The 20,050-nt window shown below is 49.1% G+C and overlaps 1 long non-coding RNA gene across 2 annotated transcripts in view; it reads left to right on the top strand.

Annotated features, from left to right (window-relative positions):
- The first annotated feature begins 1,217 nt into the window (after window positions 1–1,217).
- The window catches only part of LOC147106745 (uncharacterized), a 188,049-nt gene continuing 169,216 nt past the window's right edge, over window positions 1,218–20,050 (top strand). The window contains exons 1-2 of one of the 2 annotated variants that reach the window (XR_015080983.1): window positions 1,218–1,782; window positions 2,208–2,315. This is a non-coding gene — a long non-coding RNA (uncharacterized LOC147106745). The remainder of the gene's footprint in view (window positions 1,783–2,207; window positions 2,316–20,050) is intronic. The other variant, XR_015080984.1, reaches the window with a different exon arrangement.

Below are 20,050 nucleotides of genomic sequence, written 5' to 3' on the forward strand. Positions count from 1 at the left end.
TCAGTACAGTTGTTGCCCTGCTGTCACAAGATGACAGCTTCAAATTAACTCCCCTCTCACTTTGCACAGTAATCTTTTGGAAATGTGGTGCACTGGGATAACGCTCCATTCTTACAGATCATTAACAAACGGCAATCTATGGACATGTTGCGCCACAGTTTGTGTTGATCAGAAGTGATTTCATCTTCACGCTAATAACAGTCCAGTACAAAGCGATATTTTCAATGTTCAGTGGCAATCCACCAAACAACCTGAAAACGTTTTCAACTTCATTTTAATCTTTTTAATGTTAGCGAGTGCTGGCTGTCTGCTGTCCCTGTGTCACTGTAAGCAGATACCAGTCCTGTAGTATAAGTCTGCCCATGTGACTTTCACTATTTTAGTGATTCCAGTTGTTCATGGTAACCTGGAGATTATGCTGTTTCAAGGGGTATGGGGCAGCGGAGGAATGCACACAACTGCTGAAAAGATTTGGATACAAAATTGTGAAATGTTTTCAGTGACAGTGAAGTAAGTGTTCTTTCAAAACAAGTAAATAATAAATGTTCTTGTTACCCACTGCTGGTAGATAGATAAAGAAATAAAGGGGTTCCTCTTAGATGCTTATGTAAATACATAGAGCATGTAAAAGAAAGCGAGCAAGGTGGTCAGGGCCATATAGCTAGAGTGGTTTTACCGAGTAGAGCAGTATTGGGGATGGGGAATAAAGTGGCAATGTGTTTAATAGCTGATGAAATTTAGAAAGGATACAAAAGACCCAGGGCCTACAGAAATGTAAACCTGGGCCTGAACATTGAGGACCAAACCAGAGCAGTATGTATTTCTGAGCAAGGATGAGGAGAATGAATGGGAGATTATTTGGAGCTTTAAGAGACATAAATTGCATAAACAAACAACCCGTTGTCTATGCAAACAACAAAATACAGCAGATACTGGAAACCTGAAATAAAAACAGAAAATGCTGGAAACACTCGGCAGGTGAGGCAGCACCTGTGTGACAGAGGGAGGTAGGGTTAACATTTTGGGTCGATGACCTTTTGGCAGAACCATTGACAAAACGTCAACTACCTGAAAAATTAACTCTACCTGCCTCTCTCCACATAAGCTACCTGATCTGCTGAGTGTTTCCACCCCCTGTATATGTAACATTTCATTAATTTGTCCTGTTGACATCTGGTAGCACTGGAGAGGTTGGTCTCAGGGTTTGGCAGCACTGGGTGGGGGTGGGGGGGTTCTTAGATGTGGTGAAACTGGGATTTTACAGCACTGGGGGAGGGGTCCTGTGATCTGGCAGTACTGAATATGGCAGAGCTGTGGAAAGGCAATCCCCAGATTCTGGAAAAACTACAGGGGAGAGAGGCTGAGAAACACTGCCCTTACCCACCTTGTAGCCCTTAGCTGTTCCTCACCAGCTTTGCTCACCTCTGACCTTCTCCTAACCCCTCAGGCCTGTTGCCAGCCTGAAGCCAGCTTCCAGTACTGTACACGATTTATACCATATTTGTCGACTGTAGTTATGAAGACAGTAATCAAATATAGCATAAAGTGCCTGCAGTGTTGAAAACAGCTTCAAACTGGCAATGGGCCTAAGAAACAGGGAATGGGTTGGGGATGTGCCAAATGCACCAGGAACTAGTCATGGCCAGACTACAGGCTGGAGCGGGTCTGACGGATCAGGAACAAGTCAATATTATGGTGCGCCAGGAACAGAACGTTACGAGCTGGAAATGGGCTGTGGCAGCTTGGAGTGGGATGGAGTGGGTCAGGCCAGGTCAGATTCAGGTAAATTGGGCAGGCAGGACTCTGGTCAAATGGGGAAGATTTTTTTTTTAAAGGTTGTACTTCCTGTGACTTTGCTAAGGGGCTAATGAGAACATTGAGGCTGAAGCAGGCGCACGGACAGTGTCCTAGCAGCCAAACTCAAGCCCCATAACTCTAACAGAAGTTAGGCCTTGTGGGGCAAAACTTGACATTTGCACAAGAATTGGGTGATTTTATGAATTACATGAAATACTTAAAAAATATTTTTTACGTTTTATCTACTTGTTATGATATAACTTGTATTCTTTTGCCTGTTTTGTCAGCTGACAGAAGAGAAAAAGGTGGCTGAAATTCATAATTGTATTGATTCAGTTTCCGCTTTCTGTTTATTGGTAGATTTTTGTTACTGCTCATAGTTACTGAACTCTGATTTGTTGCTGTTGCAGAATATGAAATCCAAGCTAACAAAAGTGTGACGCAACAATGTGCTGCTTGAGTGTGATGGATGTACTGTTTCTAATATTACTAGATGATCTCCCGTGGCATTGCTCAAGGTAAGCTGGATAATACACTCTTTATAAGCAGGAGACTTATGTCATGTAATTCACGTTATATTCTGGTGCAAAATGAAACAGTGTCCTCTTAAGGCCACAAAGTTTAATCACTGTTAAGTAACCACTGATTGAGTTCATTGTTTCTCTTATTTTTAAATGTGATTGGGATAAAGCGTCTCCAGATGTTCTGACTCAGGTGTTTTCTGTCACTGGACGGTTTCTCCTTACATTGCAAAAGACTGCCTTTGTTTCTTTATAAAGTGTGCGCCACGGAAATTTAAGTGTGACTCTTGAAGTGTGACAAATAGGAAATGCACACTAGACGTGCCGTTTTTATAAAATTACCAGTGGATCATTGTTTTAGAAGATCCATTGGTTTATATGTATGATATATTATCCTGGCCATTGAATTATAGTCAATGAATAACGGGGTGATGTGAGAATATGCAGAAGGTGTCGTTGAGTCTGGGCGCAGTGGGAGGGGGTTTCTTGGTTCTAGAAATACTGGGATGGTGGTAGTGGATTGTGGGATCATTGGAGGGGGGGATTGTTGGTGGATGTAGGAGTACTGGAAGGAGCATCCCAGGGCCTGGGAACCATGGAACAGAAGTTGTGGGGTCATGGGGTACGGGGACTGGTGTGCTGGAGATCTGGGATTAATGAGAGGTGAATGATGTTGTTTGGAAGCAGTGAAAAAGGCGCTGAGCTCTGGGAACATTAGAGAAGGGGGTGTATGGGTCTGAGGCTACTAGGAGTCTGGGATAATCTTACTAAATGCTTTGAATAACTAAGAGAGGCTTCCCAGTTTCTTTTTTTTTTACAACCCAAGGTGCCACAGCTATTTCCCTCCTTTGTCAGCTGTGGGTGCAGGATCACAGAATGACTCCTATTGTTCCATACATTGTGTGAACAAAATAGTTGTATTTTGTCCTTCTGATTTGTTTTCAATGAACTTGAAAGGATCAGAAACAAGCAGAGAAAAGACATTTCTGGAGTAAAAGTACAGCAGTAAGGAAGCAAAGCTGTTCAAATGCCTTTTTTGGGAATTCTTCTTTTAAAATAAATTACTCGGGTTTAAAGAAAAAAATGAAAATAAAATATTTAAAACGGAAAAATATAAGATAGAGTTAGAATCGATAGAAAAGAGTAAACTAGACATTAAAAGGGGAGAATTTAACCTCCGGGCCACCGTCCAGCTGGGGGAATGCGAGGGCTGACAGCCCGATGCCTGCGGCAAAATCCCAGTCAATTTTGAAGGCCGCGCCTCATTTAACATATATCTGGCGAGTTGCACGTCCCAAATGGGTGTCCCGCTGCTGCTCACCGGCACCGCGCTGGCAAAATATCGAGGGGCCCGGAGGCCAACCTGGCTGGCAGAGAGGGTTGGGGTCTCGGGCGGTTATGGCCCACATTATTATTGTAGCACCCAGATGGGCACTCCTAATATAAGAAAACACAGAGTGAGAACAGAAGGAGAAAAAGAAAGAGCTTGCATTTATATAGCGCCTTTCATTTGCTCAGGACCTTCTAAAATACTTCACAGCCAATTAAGTACTTTTGAAGTGTAGTCACTCTTGTAATGTAGGGAAATGTGGAAGCCAATTAGCACACAGCCAGGTCCCATAAACAGCAATGAGATAAATGACTGGGAAATCTGTTTTAGTGGTATTGTTGAGGGATAACTATTGGTCAAGAGAACTCCCATGCTCGTCTTCAAATAGTGCCATGGAATCTTTTACATCCACCTAAAAGGGCAGATGGGGCTTCAGTTTAATGTTCCATCAGAAAGACACCACCTTCGACAGTGCAGCCCTCCATCAATACTGCACTGAAGTGTCAGCCTAGGTTATGTGCTCAAGTCTCAAGTGGCACTTGAACCCACAGCCTTCTGACTCAGAGTTGAGAGTGCTATCACTGAAACAAGGCATGGTAGTGTGAGCACAGGCAAAATAGATGGCAGAATCTGAATAAAGTACAAGATGATGAAGAATAAGGAAGGTCTGAGGCAGAGAAAACAACCTGTAAAGGTGCTACTGAAATAAAGTAGAACTGCTCATCTTCTTCTGATTAGTGGTACACAGCCTGTGCATTCCAGTGTTTGGCTGTATTGCTGCTCATTTGTAGGCTGCCTTTTGGGTTGAAGCAGAACAACCAAAAAATAAATTGATTATTTCTGAAACAACTAGAAATAAATTGAACTGAAAGACATACCAAGGAAGGCTGAGGCAAAATAGATGAGGCAAAATAAGAAATAAATAATAGAGGAATTTTTAAAGTGCTGTTCATCAACATTAACGTGTTTTATTATAGCACCTTTAATGCACAAAAATGTCCCAAGGCCCTTGCAGAGGTGCAATCAAAAAATTGGATGCTCAGCCAAAAGAAGATATATTAAGAGGAATAACCATAATCTTGGCCGTACAGGTGGGTTTTAAGGTGGGGCTTCAAAGAGGAGAGCCAGGTGGATGTGTTTTAGGAGGAAATTTCAGAAGAGGATGGAGTTTAGACAGCTGAAGGCACAGCCATCAATGGTGGGGCAGAAAGAAGGGGTGCAGTAGATCTGAAGTCAGAGAAACAGAGAGATTGGAGACTTCATCCTTCAAATTTCTTTTCTTAGCACTGAGTGCAGTTCAGGGGCAAACTACTCCCAGAAAAACCTTGCTTATACTGACTGCAGAGCTGCCATTTACGTGCTACCTGTCTTAAAAGACAGGTTATTATTGCCAATAAACAGTCGTCATTTTGGCCTTTTAAATTAAAAAAATGCTTTTGCTGTTTCTGTATTTGTTGCAGAATGCTATTTTTATTTTACACTTAGTGATGGAGGCAGTGTTTAACACTGTGCCACCTGTCCTTTGCGATATGGCTTATTTGGAGGCAGATTGAGGGGAAACAATTCCTCTTGACTGCTGCTGAAATCATTTGACCGGCCATCTCTTGAGCCACAAACATCTGTTTCCAGCGAGTAGGCCCCTTCCCAGTCCCCCCACTTTCTCTGAACGTGCATCTGTTCCATGCCACTTGGATTAAAAAGTCCTCACAGTCAATCCAGCACCCTCTTCCTATTCATGCAGCATCATTCTTCATACCCTCCCTCGATATCTCTGTTCCTCCACCTACTGCTTACACAATGGTGCCACGCTCTTACCACCTCCTTCCAAGGCAGACTGTAGGAGTGTACAGATTATTCACAGAATCACAGAATCACAGAAACCCCACAGTGCAGATAGAGGCCATTTCGGCCCATCGAGCCTGCACCGACACATATCCCACCCGATCCCCGTAACCCCTACACCAACACATATCCCACCCTATCCCCGTAACCCCACGTATTTAATCCCCCTAACACTAAGGGTCAATTTATCATAGCCAATCGACCTAACCCGCACATCTTTGGACTGTGGGAGGAAACCGGAGCACCCGGAGGAAACCCACGCAGACACGGGGAGAATGTGCAAACTCCACACAGACAGTCACCCGAGGCCGGATTCGAACCCGGGTCCCTGGCGCTGTGAGGCAACAGTGCTAGCCACTATGCCACCGTTATTGTTCGAGAAACTGTTGCCATCCCAGCCAGGCACAGTATCAGGCACTCATTCACGGAGGGCAGAACCTTTAAATAAATGTAAAGACCACCACCCTACATTGGCATAGGTACATTCATTTATGGCTGCATATAGTGACATCACAACTCCCGGCCAGAATGGAGGTGATTGGGTAATTCCCCGGTCAATCACGCCCGGAGACCACACTGCTGTAAGTGGGATTAATTTTACGCATTTAATTTGTATGTAACTATTCTCCACTCACTGCATTTCGCTGGAGAAATAATCCTGCTCTACTCAGGAGTCTCTGTTTGCTGTAGTTTCTACAAGTACCACCCTGTTCCAATTCATTGGCTGGCACAGTTGTGTCAATATTCACTCCGTTAATTTATTGGTAATCAAACAGTGAGGGATGTGCCAGTCCATGAGGTTAAAGATTGTTGTGGTGTACAATTCTGCTGCTGATGGCTCACATTGCTTCATGAATATCCCTTTCTGGGCTGCTAGATCTGTCCCACTTAGCATGGTGGTAGTGCCACATTACATGTTGGAGAATGTCCTCACAGTGGAGATGAGACTTTGGGGGAAGAATTCAGTTGGTTAGCGCCTCCAGTTAGCGCCTGGCGGGGATGCAAACGGGACGCTGCTGCAGTAGCGCCGGGGCAAGGCAAATCCAGTGACACACGCAAAATCCAACCCCCCCCACCCCCATAGTGCCGCTGCTATGAGTTACCACCGGGGACCCCGGTGCCAGGCAGATCATGACGTCAGTGAACGTGCAACACTCACTGGATGCCCGATCTGCAAAATTCATTGTCACCCCCTTCCTTAGCGCCTCGCCCCGACAGCGACAGGGAGAGGAGGCGACAAGCAGGCGGATGCCGGTGCCAGGGGCACTACTTAAAGGGATCATGAGTAATGAGTCACAGCTCTCAGGTTAGTGCTGTTTCACTGCTTCCTTGTCAGTTTGACATTGTGCAACAGTTTAATTCAGTCATTTAAAGGTTGCTTAGTATCACGAGTTTTGTGGCTACTAACAATTAGTTACATTTATTCTCACAACATATCAAAGTGCTACACTTGGTTACATTAATGGGGGCTGTACTGGCAGTCGACCTCGCCCTCCAGGATCTATGGCGGAGGGAGTGGAGGCAGCGAGAAAGACTGGAACATGTGGCCAGAGGGAGGAGAAGGGCCATGAGGGCTCTCAACAGGAGACCTTACCCTCCGAGGATATTCCGAGAGCACTTCTCCTACCTCCAGTGTATTAGAAGGCTTAGCTTCAGCAAGGAGGTGGTCACAGAACTCTGCCACCTCCTGCAACCAGACCTCAAGCCTCAGATCAGGGTGCCCACAGCTCTCTCAGTGGCATTCAAGGTCACCATCACCCTCAATTACTTTGCCAGCAGATCCTTCCAGTCTGTAACAGGAGATATAGCTAACATCTCACAGTTCACCGTCCATTGCTGCATCCGGGAGGTCTAAGAGGCTCTCTACAGAGGAGAAGGGACTACATTTCCTACCCCTTTACCAGAGAGAAGCAGGACGAACGTGTATGTGGCTTTGCCAGGATAGCGGGCTTCCCCATAGTGCAGGGCGCCATTGACTGTACCCACGTGACTTTGCGGGCACCACCTCACAATTCTGAGATCTTCTGTAGCCACAAAGGCTACCACTCACTCAATGTGCAGTTGGTGTGTGACCACAGACAGCAAATCCTCAAAGTCAATGCCCACTATCCTGGCAGCAGCCACGATGCCTTCCCCCTGTGCCAGACCGGTGTGCCAGCACTCTTCCAGCTACCACGTCAAGCTCGCGGCTGGCTGGTCAGAGACAAGGGCTATCCGCTCTCCACCTGGCTCATGACTCCCCACCATAACCCCAACACTCCTGCCCAGCACTCATATAATGAGAGCCATGCCGCCACCAGGAACACCATCGAGCAGACCATCGGGGTGCTCAAGCAATCATGCCGCTGCCTTGACTGCTTGGGAGGAGCCCTCCAGTACTCGGCTGAGCGGGTGTCCCATTTCGCCATGGTCTGCTGCATGCTCCACAACTTGGCCATCATGAGGGCCCAGCCCTTGCCACCAGGGATTGCGGGACCATCTCAGGAGGAGAAAGAGGGAGAGGAGGAGGGGGAGAAGGAGGAGGAGGAGGAATAGGAGCGAGGGAGGAGGCAACCACTCAATCGGACTTCCATGACCACCTCATCAGACTGCAGTTCCAATAAATTAAACCCCAGATCCCCGTTGCTTACCACATCCACATCATTCCATCCCTGTCACAGGCCACATCACAGCGCAAAGCTGAAATGAGAGACACCACAAAAAATCAAAACTGAATTAATAAATTTATCAATAATCAGTGAACAGATATATACAAAAACAATATTACCTATTCACCCTTGTGCAATCCCTTAGTGCCTCTCGTTACTGTGCCTTTGCCTACTCTAGTGCTCCTACGAAGTGTTGGCCCACTAGTGGCTGCAGTAGGGCTGGTGGAAGGCTGCTGAGTGTCCGTGCGGGAGAATTCAAATGGCCTTGCAGGATACCCTCAACCAGCTCTGGGCCTGGAAGGCCCGGCTGTAGACTGCACCACCTCAGCATGGGCAGCAGCAGTCTGGGCTGGCTGGATGACAGGCAGCGACAAGGATGATGGCGGAGTGCCAGTGGTGGGAGCAGGAATGCTGTCCTCCTGAGAAAGGACAGCAGTTTCCTGCTCCACTGACCCACTGCCACTCCCCCGGGGCAGCACCTCAGCATCCCTAGCAATCTGTTGAAGCACAGATTGCTGGCCTGCTGCGACACCGTGAAAGCCCCGGTTGACGGTGGTAGACTGAGCCACGATGACAGCAGTCAGAGCTTGCGTGGCATCAAGCTGAGACTGCATGAGAGCAGTCTGAGATTTGATGCCACCAAGCATAGATTGCATTACAGCACTAAGATGTTGCATTACTTCTGCCTGTGCTGCAGTGGAAGCTACCAGATCGCAACAGGTCTGGGTCGCCACGGTCTCTCTGGGAATTTGCCATCCTTTGCAGACTGGAAATAATAGGCTCTATGGTGTGTGCAGAGCTCTGTGCAATGTTAAAGGTGGTCTCCTCCACGCTCCTTACCATTGCCGAGAGGCTCTCGGGCACCCTTGCCATGGCACCTATCATCTCCATGCGCATGCTTATCACCCTTCTTCTAAACACCTCCTCATCGAGGTCCTCATCTGAGTCCTGTGCAGCTGAACTCGCCCTCCGGGGAGCTGGCTCCCAAGCTACCCTTTCCCCCTAGCCTTGCTGCAGCCTGCTCGTCCCTGGTGCCTCAGATCCCGCTATGATACTAACCTCTAAAGAGCACGTAGTGCCAGTGCTTGAGCTGGTGCCTGCGGGTGAGACATGCAGTGACGTGGTGTCTTCTTCCTCCTCCTCTTCTCCTGCCTCGCGCTCTACGGTGCCCTCAGGGACAGGCTGCTCAGGTGCTTGCTCATTATCTGAAAGCATAAAGGCACAAGATTCGGGTTAAGGTGAGGGGAGGGGGCAGGAAGGGAGAAATGCATGCACACAGCATGATTAGCTGGAAAGTGCGAAAGGCTTGTGGGGTGAGGGGGAAGTGGGACATGAGAAGAAGAAGTAGGGATGAACACATCATTGTTGTCCCCAAGAGTCGACCATGGCGCCTGATGCGCCATCAATTACTCAAAAGACTGAGGTTGAGCGAGTAACAATCAGGCTTTTATTAACTAAAGAATGAAGGTCTTGTCTCGAGTGGTCGACCCGTCCAGAATACTAAGGGACTGGGAGGTAGTCACTTATATACCTGGAATAGTGGGAGGAGTCAGCCGAGGCATGTCCAGACCTGTACCTAGTGGAATACACATACAGACACAGACAGGTATGACAGTGGTTTACCACAGCGCCCACCACCTGGAGCCCAATAATCTGCAGCTCTCGAGTCTCTAGCTCAGACTGTGGTTGGGTGTCAGCTTGTCCCCCGCCTGTGCACCCCTGCTCCCGCCTGTTGTGAGCCACCTTGGCCTGCAAGAGAAAGGAAAATGTGTGAGTGAGTGTGGAGCAATGTGTTTGGGTAATGTGCCTGCCATAGGTGAAAAGCTGTCATTGTGTACAAGGTGTGAGATGTGGGTGTGAGTGTTGGTAGGTGGAGATTGTTGGTGAGTGAGTGCTGGTGGTGTGGTGCTTTGGGCAGTGTCTGCAGACTGTGATTCAAATGGTGGTATGTAGCATTTGTTGAAGCATTGACTCACCCTGACCACACGAGTGAGGTCGCTAAATTTCTTCTTGCACTGTGTATGGGTCCTGGGGACCACAGTGCTGCCCGAGACATGCTGGGCTACCTCCCTCCTCATAGTGCGGAAGACTTGCGGTGAGGGCCTCCTACCACTTGCCGAGTAGAGCACCACCCTCCGTCTCTCCACAGCGGACAGCAATGCCTCCAAAGCATGGTCGCAGAATCTGTGGACTCTCCCCCTGGGGCATGGATCTGCCATCACTATGGCTGCTTGAGTCATCCAGCTCCTTCTCCTTGACCTGCTGCAGCTGGCTGAAATGGCTGCACAGCCAGCAATGATGAAAATTAGGTTCTGCAGCATCAATGAACCTCCCCTTTAAGAACTGGAAAGAGTCTGTGGCATTGATGACTTGTGATTAGATTGCACTTGAGGCAGCACTTTGAGTTTAACGCCACCGAGCTAGGCCCTTCAGAGGGCATTAAGAGTCAGTCATGTAGTGGTAGATTAGAGTCACTAATAGGCCTGACCGGATAGGGGTAGCAGGCTTCCTTCCCAGAAAAAACACCAGCGAGCTAGGTGGATATATATGACAATCCAGAGCCTTTCACAGTTATTTTTCTGGCATTAGCCAACAAATTACCAGGTATATTGAGTTCAGTTTCACAACTTGCCGTACTGGAATTTAAATTCACGCTCTCTGGTTTGCTGGTTCAGTACAATAACAATTAGGCAACTGTACCCATCTTTAAGGCTGAAGCAAAAGTTTGCCCATGTGGTGTCTTCCTATTTTAAATTAGACCTGAGAGGATATTCAGGAACTCAGCTTCTGGGATCTGCATATTTTTTCCCCTTTTCTGGAGAGGGCCGAGGTTTGAGATTGTTTTCCTTTTCTGTGTGCTGGTTTATCCGCACCATTCACTATCAGTGGTCACAAAGGCAGTTTAGTGTTTAACCAGCATCTAAGAGGTGATCAGCCTGGCTGCAGCTCTCTTCCCCTGTTGGGATGTACTTGGTGTCAGCTCAGCACTTCTCCACACCTGGATTTTGAATCTGAAGAGTCAGATGATTGAACTTGCACCTCTCCAGTCCCTGGTATGGTCTGCTGTTTCTCCAAAGAGCTGGGTCACCCAATAATTTAACTTATTATATGAACATAGATTGTGAAAGTTTTTATTCTCCATATTTTACCATTGTTCCTTTTCTAGATCTGTAAATGATCCATGAGACTAGTTGGACTGTTAGCGAAAGCCAGCCCTTGTCTAGACCTTAAAGCTCTTCACTCAATGAACACATTATACCACATCTCTCTTTCTATAAGATTTAGAATGATTCAGCTGAATATTTTTTTTAATTTGACAGATTCTCGGTGCAACTGGAATATTAGACATCAACACAATAACCCCAGATAAATGGATTCAGGTCCTGACAAGCTTACTTTAACTAAGAAAGAAGAACGAATTTGCATTCATAACCTTAGGATGCCCTAAAGCACTTCACAGTCAAACAAGTACTGTTGAAATGTAGTCAATGGCCCAGAAATTTGGGTCGGGGGCTTCCCGCGGGTGCAAGCCCCCGACCTGCGCTTACCTTGCGCGCCGGCCGTTGAGCTGTGGGCACCCGTGGAATTCCGATCCGGGGCCTGGTCCAGCTGCCGGCGCGCAGTGCTTGCATATCCCAGGGGCGCAGTTAGTTCGATGCGTCCCCTGAGATCACGTGGGCCATGGGGAGCCAATCGGAGCAGGGAATGCTCCATTCATAAGTCTGACAGGAAGTGCTGTCAAGATTTATAAATACTACGGCCCCAAAATAGCACTAAATCTTCAAATACATTTTTTTTTAAATCACATTTTTTAAATAAACTATAAATTACATGAAATAACTATTTTACACAAAAATTTAAATTTTTGAAAAAATAATTTTATTTTCTAACGGGGCTAAAAATAAACTTACCTTGCTTTAAAGTATTTAAAAATAATAAACCTGTGGAAAAAATGTTTTAATTTTAATTAATTCACCACTTACCTTGTAAAAAGCAGGCCTTACGCCTGCTTTTTACATTTCTAAATTCTGCAGGCTTACCCTCCCGGGAAAACCTGTAAAAAAGACCGAAGTTCAATGCGCACGCGCAGCCCCTCCTGCGCATGCGTTCGACCTCTGAACCCCTTCGTTCAGCGGAATGGAAGTGCCGGTTTCCCGTGCATGTGCAGTGCATGCAGGAAACCGGCACTTCCATTGGGCCTACGGGTGAGTACCCAACGCGTACTCACCCGTAGAGACCCGAATTTCTGGGCCATTGTTGTAAAGTAGGGAAATATGGCAGCCAATTTAAACACAGCAAGGTACCACAAACAGCAACGAAATAAGTGACCAGAAAATCTGTTTCAGTGGTGTTTGTTGAGGGTTCAGGACATTTATCCTGCTCTTCTTTGAATAGTTCCATGGTATATTTTACATCAACTTGAGAGTGAAGAGATCGCAAAGTCTCCGAAGAATGGACTCAGCCGGGAATATTTTGTGGACTTTATGGGATTTTTCTGAGGGTATTTTCCCTGTTATGGGATCGCCCTGTGCAGACTCGTGAAAGACTGGTTTGTTAAAACTCCAGAGAACGCATGGCAGTTGGCTGTGACAAGAGAACTGTCCGTCATCCAGAATGTATGGGTTCGCCCGACAGTCCTGAAAAAAGGAAGGGGGCCATTGAACTTGATTAAAAGGCCATTCTAATATGCAAAAGCACTTCTCACCTCCATCTCAGAAGAGAAGCAGAACAATGAACCCACTGGTCTCAGCCAGCCGAAAGGGAGCCAGTTTTGTTTCCCAACACAAAGACCGAAAGATATGTCCCAGACTTAGGGCCATTAATCCAATACTCATGGGTCCGAGGATGACTCATCACGGATTAAGCACCGGAGTGCTTAGAAACAATAGGATTTTAAAGATTGGCAGGAAAAGATAGGGGCAGCCAGACCACTATAAAAATAGATTCTTTTCCACCATTCGCTCTCTCTCTCACTCCCTGTTCCAACAAGATCGAACTAACAAGAAATACCAGAGAAGCCAACGAGCAGAGCGATTGAAACTGACTGCGTGTGGGGGTAAGCATAGTCTCTCAGAAGTGAAGTTTTTGGGCTACTCCGAGGGTGGGAGCTTCGTTTGGTTCAGCCAGGTGAAGGGGTTTATGTGACTGGGTAATTCGTTGGTAGGGGTGGAGTTAGAGTCCACCATAGCAACAAGGAAATTACTGCTTGTTATAGTCCCCGGTCGTGTACTGTATGTATGTTGATTGTAATCTGGATTTTATTCTCCACAGGGATGGTGATTTCGTTTAGTAGTGCATGTTTTAGCCAGTGTATGTTAGACCAAATAAATACAAGTTTGATTTTTCACCGAAGCATCCCTGTCCATGACTTATTCCATTTATGGTGTGGAGATGCCGGAGTTGGACTGGGGCGGACAAATGTAAGAAGTCACACAACACCAGGTTGTAGTCCAACAGCTTTATTTGAAATCACAAGCTAGCAGTGCTCCGAAAGCTTGTGATTTCAAATAAAGTTGTTGGACTATAGCCTGGTGTTGTGTGACTTCTTACATTATTCCATTTACACTCTGAATAATAATTCCCGGGTACAGAGCTTTTGTAAGGCAGGGGCGATTCGAACCGTCCATCTAGCAATTGGGCTAGGATCAAAAACCGTTTACATCTCTTGGCGACCGGCGGCAGAACCTGGGTTAAAGGCGTGTAAATCAGTCATGGACAGCGCTTCTGGCGAAAGATCCCAAATGGAGGAAAGGATTTCTTCATATGTGTTTAAGAAGGTTAACGTCACTAAGAAGTGTGTGCTAGGCTTGTTGCATGCTGAGCGTCCAGTGGACGCAGCGGCAGAATGGACGGAGGGCAAGGAGCATAGGCGCAGCATTGAAAAGGCGATATGGCTCGTCTGTCGACAAAGACAAGTGCAACTGCTAGATAAGCAGGTTGCAAAGTTAGAGGCAGAGCTCAGGGAGTCCGAGGCACTGTCAGATGCAAGGGCTGTAGTAGGGAGTAGGTTATGCACGGAGATAAGGGATGAGAAGCAGGGAAGAATAAGCAAGGTGGAAACATTCTGTAACCATAAGGAGTTCCTGCAATGCCAGGTAACTGAGGCAAAGGGGAACGAGAGGGTGGTTAGGGAGGAGAACGCTCACTTGTTGAGTGAGGTAAAGTTGCTGGGAGGGCAGTTGAAGGATATTCAGGTGACATACAGAGTCTCCAGCACTGGAGGGATTGATGCGGGTAATCATGGTCCTTGCCAGGAGCAGATCCGGAATTTGACCAATGCTCTATCTAAGGCTAAAGGGCTGGTCTGCTTGGTAGCTCCGGGAATGGCCCGGGTAGATGAGGAAGAGCAGGAGGGAGATCAGGAGGACTGTGAGGCAGAGGAGGATGCTCGACCACCGCCCAAAGCGCCGGAATCAGGACCCATGTGCCCTGTCCGGCAGCGGAAATACAGTGCGCCCGTAGACGGTCAAGAGCAAGGAGCACTGCAGAGTGACTTTGTGGTCCCGTATACGACCCCCCAGCTGCAGGCAATGGTCTCTAACCTGACCAAACTGACCAGCACAGGGGACCCACCTGTCCATTTTTCGGATGTGGAGCAGGTGGGGGGGATCAATAATTGTAACGAAGCTGAGACAGCCAAATCACTTTTATTTTCCCAGGATAGTAGGTTGTACCAGTCGCTCTCAGCGGGTAGCAAGAGGGGACAGGGTACGTTAAAGGGGATAAAGGATGACATCCTAGAGGCTATGGGCTTCAATGATGGAAGTCCCTTCTCCCGGGTGGAAAGGACACTGCAGTCAGCTGGGGAGGCTTTCGCGGACAGGCTTTGGCCCGTCTACCGGAGTGCCTGTGTGGGGGTGCCTGACCGGGCGCAGCTGCAGGGGGAGCCTAGGGCTCATTGGCTGAGGACCCTGGTGGCGAACAGCCTGTCCAGGATCAAGGCCAAAGCAGAGGGGTGGTTTGATTCCAGGGATCCCCAGACCACAGAAGAGAGTGTGATCTGGCAGTTAACAATCTCTTTTAAGAATGGTAGGAGTGAGGATGACAAACCAAAGGGCAGAGTACACGAGTTAAAGCCTAGTGGAGGCAACGTTAGAAGACAGTGGCGCCAGGAAGAGGGTAGCTCAGAGAAGAAGCAGGGTTGTTATGGGTGCGGGAGTAAAGGGCACTGGAAGAAAGACTGCCCGGTCTCTGACAAAAGGAGCGGGAAAGTGGATCCTCCAGCACCGGTGCAGAAAGCCGCAGCTGTGGCAGGATGCAGCACTGATCCGTTCACGGTATTAGTGGCTGCTCTCTGCGCAGTGTTTCCGGCAGGGCAGGGTAGGGTGGACGCGGCAGCGGGCAGCGTACTCCCATCCATCCCGAACAATCCCGACCCATGACTAGGGGCTTCTCAGCCCTTTTACCTGTGCCCACTAAGTTATGATGCTTGGAAGAGACCGTGTGTAAAGATGGGGGTGGAGAAGGTGCAAGGGACCTATCTGCTGGACACTGGAGCTTCAAGCACCATTGTCTATGCGAATAACCTGACCACATCACCTCTATAGAGCGGGGTCCCATATAACTAAGTAGGGTTCACCGGGAACGAACAGGCTGGGTCTTTCTCCATCCCGCTAGCCATCGATCTGGGTACACTCCATGTGGAGTGGAAATGTGTCCCGATGCGGTGGGAGCGGGAGGGAATAGGTATTTTGGGGGCAGACTTCATACTGGCCCACAAGATATTGGTGGATTTCCGGAATCACTGTCTTTGGTGGGCAGTATGCACGGGAAAGGAGAAGGAGGTGGTAGTTATACCAGGGAAGCAAGGCAAGGGAACCGTGTGTACGATGAGGCTCAAGGGTAGTTATGACCTTGAACTTTTGGTCACTTCTGCCCCGGCGGAGTACATAGCGGATGTGTGAGCTAACCTCGCGGCATTCGCTACACACAAGTACGACTGTGTGAGGGTAACAGGGGTGGAGGTCAGAGTAGAAGGAGACCCCATGACCAGACCACAGAAACAGTACAACTTCCCCAGAGAGGCAGAGGCGGATTTAGAGACGGCAGTGGGATCACTGGTTGAGCAGGGTGTGTTGAGACCCATAGCGACACATGTGAACTCTCCGATTTAGCCGGTTAGGAAACCCGACAATTCGTGGAGAGCCACTGTGGACTATTGGGTTCTTAACAAGAACATCCCAGCCTGTGCCCCCACCGTCGCAGCCGTAGCCGACCTGATCGGGAGTATCCCAGCATCCGCAAAAATATTCGCGGTGCTGGACATTTCGAACGGATTCTGATCAATCCCTCTCAAAAGGGAGGACCAGTATAAGTTCGCATTCACTTTCAAGGGTCAGCAGTACACATGGAGCTGCCTTCCCCAAGGGTTTCACAACAGTCCTTCTATTTTCCACCAATGTATGGCCAACTGTTTAAAGGGGTTCAGCAGACCACAGCAGCTTTTGCAGTACGTGGACGACCTGCTTTTGTTCTCCAATGAGGGGGAGGAGCATGGCCCCCTGCTGGCTGAGCTGCTGAGTCTGTTAAAGGGAGCTGGGTTCAAAGTTAATCCCAAGAAATCACAGATCGGCCAGCAGGAAGTAAAATTCCTCGGGCTGACCATACATGCTGGGGAGAGGGCCATCGATGAGACAAGGAGGAAGGCGGTACAGGAGCTATCTGCCCCGACCACGGTAACAGGGGTAAGATCCTTCCTGGGACTCACAGGGTACTGCAGGGATTTCATAGAGGACTATGCCGCTACGGCAACTCCTCTATTCCGGCTCCTCCACAAGGGAGTGGGCTGGGAGTGGGATGAGGACTGCATGGCAGCTTTTAGTCATCTGAAGGGAGATCTGCAGACCGCACCGGCTTTAGGAGCGATTGATGGGGGAAAGGAGTTCTTTTTGGAGGTAGCTGCCACAGGGGACAGTTTGAGCGCAGTGCTGCTCCAGGAGCGGCATGGCAAGCTGAGGCCTGTGGTATACTCATCAAGAATCCTCACAGATGTAGAGAGGGGGTACTCCAATTGTGAGAGGCACCTGCTTGCCACACATTGGGCGGTGAGTAGATCACAAATCTTCACGGGGGCATCCCCGATAACTCTCTTAACCCATCATACGCCCACTCAGATGCTTCTGGATGGGAGGAAAAAGGACGGCACGGTGAGCAGTGCACGCATTGCTCGCTGGACTTTATTGCTCTCTCAGATGAATTTGAGTGTGAAAGGCCTCTGTGAGCCCAAGCTCGCTGCAAATTTGATCTACCCAGGGGTGGCCCACAAATGTTCTGTTGAAGGGGTATGGGACGTAGACATATGGGCCCCGATTTTCGGCTTGTGTGGGAAATGGTCGGATTTCCCCGAATGTGGGGTTTCTGACCCACATAAAAAAGCGTCAGCCAGCCCCACGCAATTTTCCCTCAATTGGCCAATTAATTCCCAGCATGTGGGAAGCCTTGCTAATTGTCTAAATCGAGTCAGAAATCCCCACAGTATGATGTCATCATTCGTGGTGCTTTCAAGGTCCATGGCAAGCACTGCATCCTCTGAAGGCCTCCAAATGAACCATACAGGATGGCATAAGGAGCCTGCAGCAGCTGTGGCCAGTGCCAGACCCCGAGCTGCCTTCAAATTTGACGAGGCTTCACTGCAGGCATTATTGGATGGGGTTAGGGCCCACAGGGAGGTCCTCTTCCCTAGGTCAGGGAGGAAGAGGCCTCCCACTGAGGCCAATGCTGCATGGATGCAGGTGTCAGCAGATGCCAACTCGCTGGGAGTCACCAGAGGAACCTTGGCATTACATCTCTAACTCCTTCCTTTACTCCCCCACAGTACCATCCAAAGCCTCCATCCTCACTGTGGAGGAGGAAGAGGCTGTGCAGCCAGACTCCTCAGAGGAAGCTCCAACCTCTGAGGGTGCAGCGTCAGCAGAAGTAAGCGCACCCAGCACCAGCGCAGACACTCACACCTCGGGGGGACCTTTGGGACATAGAGTAGTGTTCTCACCTGGTGTTTCACAGCTGACAAGTGAGCCTCAGCAGATTCTGGAGACAGGGACAGCAGTGGAGAGTCCTCATCGGAGGGCGCAGGGCTCTGCCAGCTCAGCTCAGTTGCGCTGCATCTCGACCCTCTGCCTCTGGGTCCATCCGCAAGAGAAGAGGTGATGGATCTCCATGCACAGATGCAGGAGTCTCTGGCAGGTTTTGTCTCCAGGGTCGCTGCAAGTGTGGAGCAAATGGAGGAGTCCATAGCGACCATGAGCAGAGCCTTTGTGGAGTCATTGGTGCATGAACGCAGCACCATGGAAAGGTTGGCAACCTCCATGGAGGAGATAACTCGCCAGCATACGGAAAACATGGTGAGTGCTCATAAGAGAATGACATCTCTTGAGGAGCGTTGGCCATCTGTTGAACAGAGAAACCAGATCTTCATGGAAGTCCTTCTGAGTAGGACTGCCAGTGCAGAAACGGGTCCCACTGGCCCCCTAAAGCGCAGCAAGGTGCTCTCAAGCCACTTCCAAGCGCTGGCCCCTTCTGGCTTGTGCAGCTTCAGGTGAGTGAGCAGCAGCCTGGTGCTCCTGGTAATCATCCTGCTGTTCCTGGTTCTGCTGCTGCCACCTCTGCTGTTGGAGATCCTCTAATGCCAGGAAGGGAAGGTGCCAAAGGTCTCCCATGCTTCTAGCAGATGCCTCGGTTGAGGAGGTCCTGAGTTAGGGTGGTGAGAGGGGCTTCCCAGGAGCTCACACTGAAGAAGTGTGTGAGGCTCCAACTTTCTGCAGCTGCTCCTAAGGCTTCAAATAGTTCCCCCAAGCCTTGATCAACAAGGTCCTGCAGCCTGCAAATGCTGCCTCTTTAAATATCTTCAGCCCTCAGCGACCTGCTGCTGCAAGCAAGCAAGCCAGCTGTTTTCACGCCAGCTCTCATCGGCGGGGTTCTCCGCAGGCGGGTTTCAGGTGGGGAAAGCCCCAAAGTCGCAACGGCACGGGAAAATCCACTTCAACAAGCAGATAATTGCTTGTTAGTGCTCCGACGACCAGTCCTGCCAGCGGCGGGCGGGACTGAAGCGGGGCGCGTGAAAACGACAGTCCGAAAGTCGGACGGGGCAGGGAATCAGGCGGGGGGGTCCCGACCCGCCTTTTCCGCGATTTTCGGACCACGGCCGCATGAAAATCCGCCCGACAGCTGCCCGAAAATCGGGGCCATGGTTTCCATCCCACGGGCCGCGAGATCTATGTAGACGGGTCCAGTACCGTGGTGGCCGGGGAGCAACTCACTGGATGCGGGATTTTTGACCCAAAGGCAGGCATTGCCAAGGCCATTAAACTCACGAGCACCATGAGCGTCAAGCACGCTGAACTGTCGGCGGTGGTGTATGTGGTTACCCACCCCGAAGAGTTCCCTACACCCTACACGATTTGCTCGGACAGCCTGTTCACTTGCAAATCGTGTACAGAATATTTAGCCATTTGGTCTCGTCGCGGGTTCACATCTGCAGACGGGAAACCCCTAGCAACCAAGCCATTGTTGCGACAGATCATAACATCAATAGGAACCCAGGAGGATTTCTATATCCACAAAGTCAAGGCCCATCTTAAGACAGAACCCCGTGTGGAGGGCAATCAGCAGGCTGATGTGCTGGCCAAAGAGGGTGCTCGAACGGGCACGTTTTGGGATCCATATGGGTCGAGTCTGGTAGCAGCGATCAGAGACAGAGGTGGGACCCAAGGGAGTGCAGGGGTAACATTGGCCCCGGACCTAAAGATGGTCCAGGCACAGGATCCCGCCCTAAAGACTGTTCTGGAGATGCTGGCTAAGGGAGATAAGGTAGTGGGTCCATGCGGAGTGGCAGGTATTACGGTAAAGGAAGGGATGGTTTTCAGAGGGTAACAGTGGGTAGTTCTGCAGCAGCACCGAAGGGAATTCCTTCAGTT

The sequence above is a fragment of the Somniosus microcephalus genome, chromosome 15 (genome assembly GCF_052327205.1).
Source record: "Somniosus microcephalus isolate GS21.2 chromosome 15, FLI_Smic_1.0, whole genome shotgun sequence".
Taxonomy (NCBI): Eukaryota; Metazoa; Chordata; class Chondrichthyes; order Squaliformes; family Somniosidae; genus Somniosus; species Somniosus microcephalus.